This window comes from Anser cygnoides, chromosome Z (assembly GCF_040182565.1).
Source record: "Anser cygnoides isolate HZ-2024a breed goose chromosome Z, Taihu_goose_T2T_genome, whole genome shotgun sequence".
Taxonomy (NCBI): Eukaryota; Metazoa; Chordata; class Aves; order Anseriformes; family Anatidae; genus Anser; species Anser cygnoides.
The window spans coordinates 56,911,540-56,917,905 of record NC_089912.1 but is presented as its reverse complement, the minus strand read 5'-3'; the positions used below and the strand labels follow the sequence as shown (position 1 = coordinate 56,917,905).

Genomic DNA, 6,366 nt, shown 5'->3' with positions numbered 1-6,366 from the left:
AAATACTGCTACAGGTACCTTTACTTGGGAAGTCCAGCCATGAAAGGGACATGGAGGACAATGGATCCCCAGGGATGCTGTCTGAGTCCTGCAAAGGAAAACTCACCCACCAAGCCCAGTGACACATGCCTGTGCAGATAAACACAGGAGCCTGCATGTTCCCTGAGCACATTTCTCCCTCTCCTGGGTCACTTCGGCACTACCTGCCGTTTCAGTGCAGTTGCTGAAGATGCCTTACCAGCATCTAAAATAAGCCAAAAGATTGCTGCAGTGCTAACAAAAGCGGCAGAAACCCGCAGCTCTAGACTCGCTGGCCAATAAATCTTCTTGTGGCTTTTTTTTTTTTAATTACTCTTTTAATCTCAGAAGTAATTTGAAGACGGAAGATCTGAGAAAAAATTCCACTCACACACACTTACTTTCTCTCTCTATAACCAATTTGCAGCTTCCTTTCACTCCAGGGTGAAAATGTACTAAAATTCTCATCATTTCTCTGCACCTGTGCATGGAGTCAAAACTCCCCTGCAACTACCACAATGTATTTACAGGGTTTCAGACTAGAGTTCTTCATTATCTTAAATGTGAAACATTAAGCATTTATTCACGTATTGGGAAAGGCAAGGTGAGGCAAGGCAAGGCAAGGTGAGATAAGGCAAGGCAAGGCAAGGGAGAACACAACAGAAAGCATAACTGAAAATCAATTATGGTCATTGCAATTAGAAAGTGAAAAGAACTTTCACACTCCTCTTTTTGGATGTTCCATTCCAATTTTGGTACAAGGAAAATATTATAAAAATACTAACTCAACAAAAGACCAAGTACACAGATTGAACTTTACAGACTTAAAAAGGGGGAAAAAATGAGCCATTACTGTATCCCATTGGACTTTTTTTATTCTATAGTCCATTATGTGTGTCTTCTGTACATTATGCTCATCCCACACCTCATTAGTTAGGCATTTCAGTGCTTGAGAGTCTAAACTATTGTGTATCACACAGAGAAAAAAAAAAAAAAAGACCAAGATAACATGAATGTCCAAGGCCCCTGGGTTACCAAAATCTATTCAGTGTAAGCCATACCATTATGAAGTAAAAATTAAATAATAATAATAATAACAATAAAGAACACAGACACACACTTTTTTTTTTTTTTTTTTTTTTTTTTTAACCAAAACATCCTGAATTCAGCAAAGGTTTGGTTGTGGGGCTGTGTACAACAAAGAACCAAGAGTCTGAAGAAATAGCATTCACCTTTGCATTCTTCAATACTAACCCTACTTGGCCAGTGCCATGGGTCTCTTGCTTAGCTAAGGTAGTCTTCACACTCTGAACCGCCTTCCCTATTTGGTGTTGGGACTCCCACTTGTATGTGGCTGCTTTCCTTTGTATCTCTACAGATCCTTTACTTTGACATTTTTTCAAATGTGTTCATGTCATGCATTCAGTATCTCACTTTCCAAGTTAACACAGTCTTCAGTGTGTCAGGCATTTTGTCACCACTATAACTTGTCTCAAGGATGTATTATGAATGAACAGTCTCACCAAATATGCCTGTTTGCTCAGGCAAAAGGGGCTGAAGAGTGGACCTGGAATGACAATCCCATTTTGATGTCATTAGGAATTTCTCGTGAGTAGAGCTCTGACCAGGTCATTGATTCCCAAACCAATCTTTCCATTCCGACTAACTTAAATTAATGTACCTGGTGAAATACCTTTAGATTCTTCTTTAAAGGAAGAATGCATCTCCCATGTTTCTGAGATTATCAGTGGGGTCTAAAGAGTGGGCATATAAGATGAAAGAGACAGTGATGCACCTGACTATTAAAAAATTGATCCTATTTGACCTCAAGTTCATAAACATTAGATCTGATTTTCATTTCTTACATGTGGAGTAAAATAGTAGTGCCACTCTCCTGTAAAACTGATAGAACAAGAATTGTGGACAATGTAGGGATTCTTATATAATCTTTTTGACATGGATAACATGCTGACTTTCACATCTAATTTTTTATGTTTTTTAATTACTCTCTGGTTGGTGATTATATATACAAGATAAAGAATGTTTGAAGGCTTCTATAGTAATTAAGTTTCATCTTTTTAGACTGTTCTTTACATGTAAAGGTAATTGCTTTTAGATGTTATAAATCTTGTGTAAAATTCCTCAAGCAATAAACACAAGCTGTATCTTAGTAATTGTCTATTGACTGCACATCCCAGTATGAATTAATTTTCAATTACAAACTTCCTTTCTTACTGTATCAGGTTAAAAGTCTGCATTTTGAACACGTAGATATTCTCATCTTGTGTAGATTTGTCTCACATTATGCTGGAAAAAAGAGAGAGAGATTCATTGTGCAACCATCAGACTGAATATCAATGCAGCATGACAATAACAGTATAAGTCAAAACTTAGATTTCCTCTGCAAATTCCCAGACAGCAACAAAGACCCATTTCCAACCTTAATTATTTTTATTGCTACTACATTATGCTCATCTCTTCTGCTTCTTTAAAAGTTAATGGCTTGATTAAGAAGGAGACCTAAATTCAATGAAACTTCCACAACAATCACAACTGAAGTCCATCCCTACAAGCCTAGTTAGAAGTATTTTAGATAGTTAAGTACCTAAATTACCTAGGCGGGGTAAGTAATAAGCTATCACATCTCTTTTTGAACCAGAAATTGGAGACAATAGCAAGACTTTCCCAAGTGCTCATCTGAAGTTAGGTGCCCTGTCTTCTGTTGCTTTCAGAAATGTTCTGAGTTACCCACTTGCTTTTTTAGGTGTGGCTGTTCTAATTACAGCAGCTAAATACTATTTTCAAAAGACAAAAAACACACCCAGCACCACAAAGTCAGGGGAGTAGCTCTGCAGGTGGTATAAGGAGTGCTGAGGGAGGTGCCAAATATCCTCCCAGCACAAGTCTGGGGGAGAGCTGCTGGCGTTGGGCCTGAAAACAGGCAGCTGGCCTAATGGAGAGTGTCAAAGTCACTCCAAGGGGAGATGCAAGAAGTACTGTTCTGTTTCAAGTGTAGGAAAATGCCATAATGGATTTCTGCTGTCAGAAAAGGTCTCTGTCCATCCTTCTTATACCTCTGCCACAACAACAAAGTCCCATTGTCCCTTGAGCAGACTCTGGCTGCTGCAGGACCCTGCGCTGAACTAATTTAATTGATTAAAACAGCACGAAACTACCCACTCTTCCCTCTCCCAAGATATTTTGTCCCATTTTAGTGAGATAGATTAGCTCATGCAAATGTCCTAAGAATGCCAAAGCCAGGACCAAAAAAGGGCAGGTGAAAACACCCAGAAGGGGAAGGTGGATGGAGCTCCAGTCCAGAGCCACGTGCGAATGCTGATGTGAATAGGCAGGATTTCAGACATCTCAGCTTCACTGCCACCAACAGGTTGATGCAAGCCAGGGCCTGGGTAGCTTCTATGACCTCCCTCTGCATTCATTCCCTAGAGGACTGAGGCATCCTGAGTTTACAAAGGTCTTATACCACTCAGGGAGAGGAGACCAATGGCATCTCCCCTGGTGCCCATATGCAAAGGGATGTGGGCACCCCCTATTTTCTGTGTCTTATCTGAAACACAATGGAGGTGTCTTAGATACCCCAAAGGAAGCTAAAAAGGCCACGGACATCAATGTTTAGGCACCAGAATCTATCTATCAGTGACCCAAGGTCACTGCCACTAAAAATTCAGTAATCTCAATGGCTTTAAAGGGGTGTATGGAGTCCAAGAAAACAATTATCAGGTTTTCATTAACACATAAAGCATGAAAGAACAAGGGTATCTTCATAAGCAGTTTCAAGGAAAATCATGCTGAATGCTTTAAGATCTAAAATAAACTAATATATAAAATTTCCTTCATATATATATATGTGCTCCGCACATCTGCATTTCAGATTTCTGAATTTCTACTTAGGAATGTTAATAAGTTTACCAGGTTCAGTGTTACCAATTTCCTGGTGCTAATGGGGGAAAAAAAAAAAAAAAATAGACCCTCCTTCCCCCACTTCCACATATCTGTAGATGATTTTACGTTTATGCATTTATTTAACAAGGGATATTTTTCAATTCTCTGATATTGCTGTAACTGCAAATAAAGAAAAGGAACAAAATGTCTGGTACTCCTACCTGTAGGAATCCTGAGAATGGGACTGAAGAGAAGGTAATGTTACAGGCACATAAAATGAACCTTGAGCATTTTACTTGACCACTGCAACATGAGTAGCACCATTAGTGAGAAATGTCCTTCTCCTTCTTTCTTTTTCTTGTATAAGATCTGTCCTTCTGTTTGTGAAATAAAGGCTTCAGCTAATAGTGCCACCAGATGGGCCCTTTGTGGTACTGTATTCCCTGAGTGATATCCTAATGGCAAACAGAGGAAAAAGAAAAACCCCAAACTTCAGCATTTCTGTTCATTTCATCCTATCTTTTCATCTGTGCTCTGGAATTCTCTCTCCAGCAAGAAACTGAAGGCTTTATAGTGTCTTACATTTAAAGGTGAAAAGACCTTGGTTTTACTTGTCAGTACAATAACTTAGTGGCTTGCAAATTTCTCACTTGAGGTTAATTGTATCTTCAAAGCGTGTGACCCACATTGCAGGCAGACGGAATAAAACGGTTCTGTATACGTTTAATGGATTTATTTAAAAGGATGAGCAAGCAAATGTTCACTTAAAAGTGCCTATTAGTGAACTAATATACTACATTTTTACTAGGATAATTAAAGATTGAACAACGCAATGGTCAAATTGAGGTCACAATTAAAATTAAATCAGTAAATCAATAGACTCAGAATGATCAAATCACTACATTAATACAATACATAATGAAATCGAATTATGAGGTTGATAGCAGATGAAATTACTGTATGAAAGACTTTGGCTTTTGTTGAATTAAACAAAGAGATATTTTTCTTTCAGTAAGACCCTACCATGTACCAACATGGTGTTGACCTAGCAGGTAAAGGAAGCAAATATCTACATATGTGGCTCTGCCAGTCTCTTGGCAGTTTTTCCTGGGGGAAATCCAACAGACAATAAAGGAGTCTTGACTTAGACTGAAAAAAATAGCTCCTGTTGGGTGATTTTAACAGTACCTCCTCAACTCTCACCACTATTAACACATTGCTGTAGTTGTTCTTAATTACCACGGTCTGGTTTTACAGCATAACATAGAATTTCCCTAAGGACTTGAAAGAGAATTGATGATTTAGCCGTATGTAACTGTGGCTTTGGGATAACAGCCGCTCTCCTACACAGAAGAATCCATTCCCTAAAACAGCAACAGTTTTGTGTTTATTAATGTTTCTGCCTTTGGCAATAAGAAAGCACGGGAGAACCATACTTATGTAAAATATTAGATTTCATAAGGAATACTTTTGTTTGCTCTGCCTTTGGAGTCAAAAAGCACATCAACTCAACTATTCTGAATATTCCACATGGTCTAGTGCTTTAGTCAAAAAGTTAGTGTTAACTTTTAAGGTTTAGTGTCATGGAAGAATACTAAAGAATCAACTTACCTGTCTCTGTCTGCCACACCAGCTGTAGCACAGGTAATGTCCCAAAGCAATGAAAGGCCTTTGACAGAGAGGTATGATGTCAATATTTCAGGCAATACAGCAGACACCAGATCTCTGATGAAAAATTAAATAAATAAATATACACCAATGAGATTAATATATTATTTCCAATTCAGCTTTCTTTTTATAGCTCATTTTTAGCTATTCTGAATTTAATCTGCACTTGTTTTTTCTAAGATAAAAATTCAGGAGCAGAAATTAACAACTAATTTTAACAGCTTTTCATCTCATGATGCACACAAAAATCTTTTATATTTTTATTATCATAAGTTCTATATATGATTCAACATTTGGAGTGCTTTCTCTATTCCCTAGCTCAACTCAGATTACTTGTGGTGTTAACAGAAAAAAGAGGAGGTCCAAAAGCACAGCTGTTAGCGACCCCACTGAAGGCATCTGTGACTACAGGAAGAGTGCGGTCTGATTTAGCTGTCTCTATTTGATAAAACTAATTTATCTACCCAGAAGGACAGAGTTGGTCTGAATCAAAGCTGAGATGGTCCAGCAGAGGACTGCAAACATGGCTACAGGACCGGAGCATCTCTCTTATGAGGAAAGGCTTAGAGAGCTGGGTCTGTCTAGCCTGGAGAAGAGAAGAGGGGATCTTGCCAACAAATATCATAAGGAAGAGTGTCAAGAAGATGGGGGCCAGTCTCTTTTCAGTGGTGCCTGGACAAGAGGCAATAGGCACAAACTGAAACAGAGGAAGCTCCATCTCAACATGAAGAAAAACTTCTTTACTGTGCAGGTGACTGAGCTCTGGCTCAGGCTGCC

The 6,366-nt window shown here is 38.6% G+C and overlaps 1 long non-coding RNA gene across 1 annotated transcript; it reads right to left on the bottom strand.

Annotated features, from left to right (window-relative positions):
- Positions 1 to 1,182: 1,182 nt before the first annotated feature.
- LOC106037307 (uncharacterized) lies at positions 1,183 to 5,734 on the bottom strand. The gene is made up of 3 exons (XR_001207938.3): positions 5,533 to 5,734; positions 4,143 to 4,376; positions 1,183 to 2,325 (listed from the first exon to the last, which is right to left on the bottom strand). It is a non-coding gene; the product is annotated as an uncharacterized lncRNA (long non-coding RNA).
- Positions 5,735 to 6,366: the final 632 nt, after the last annotated feature.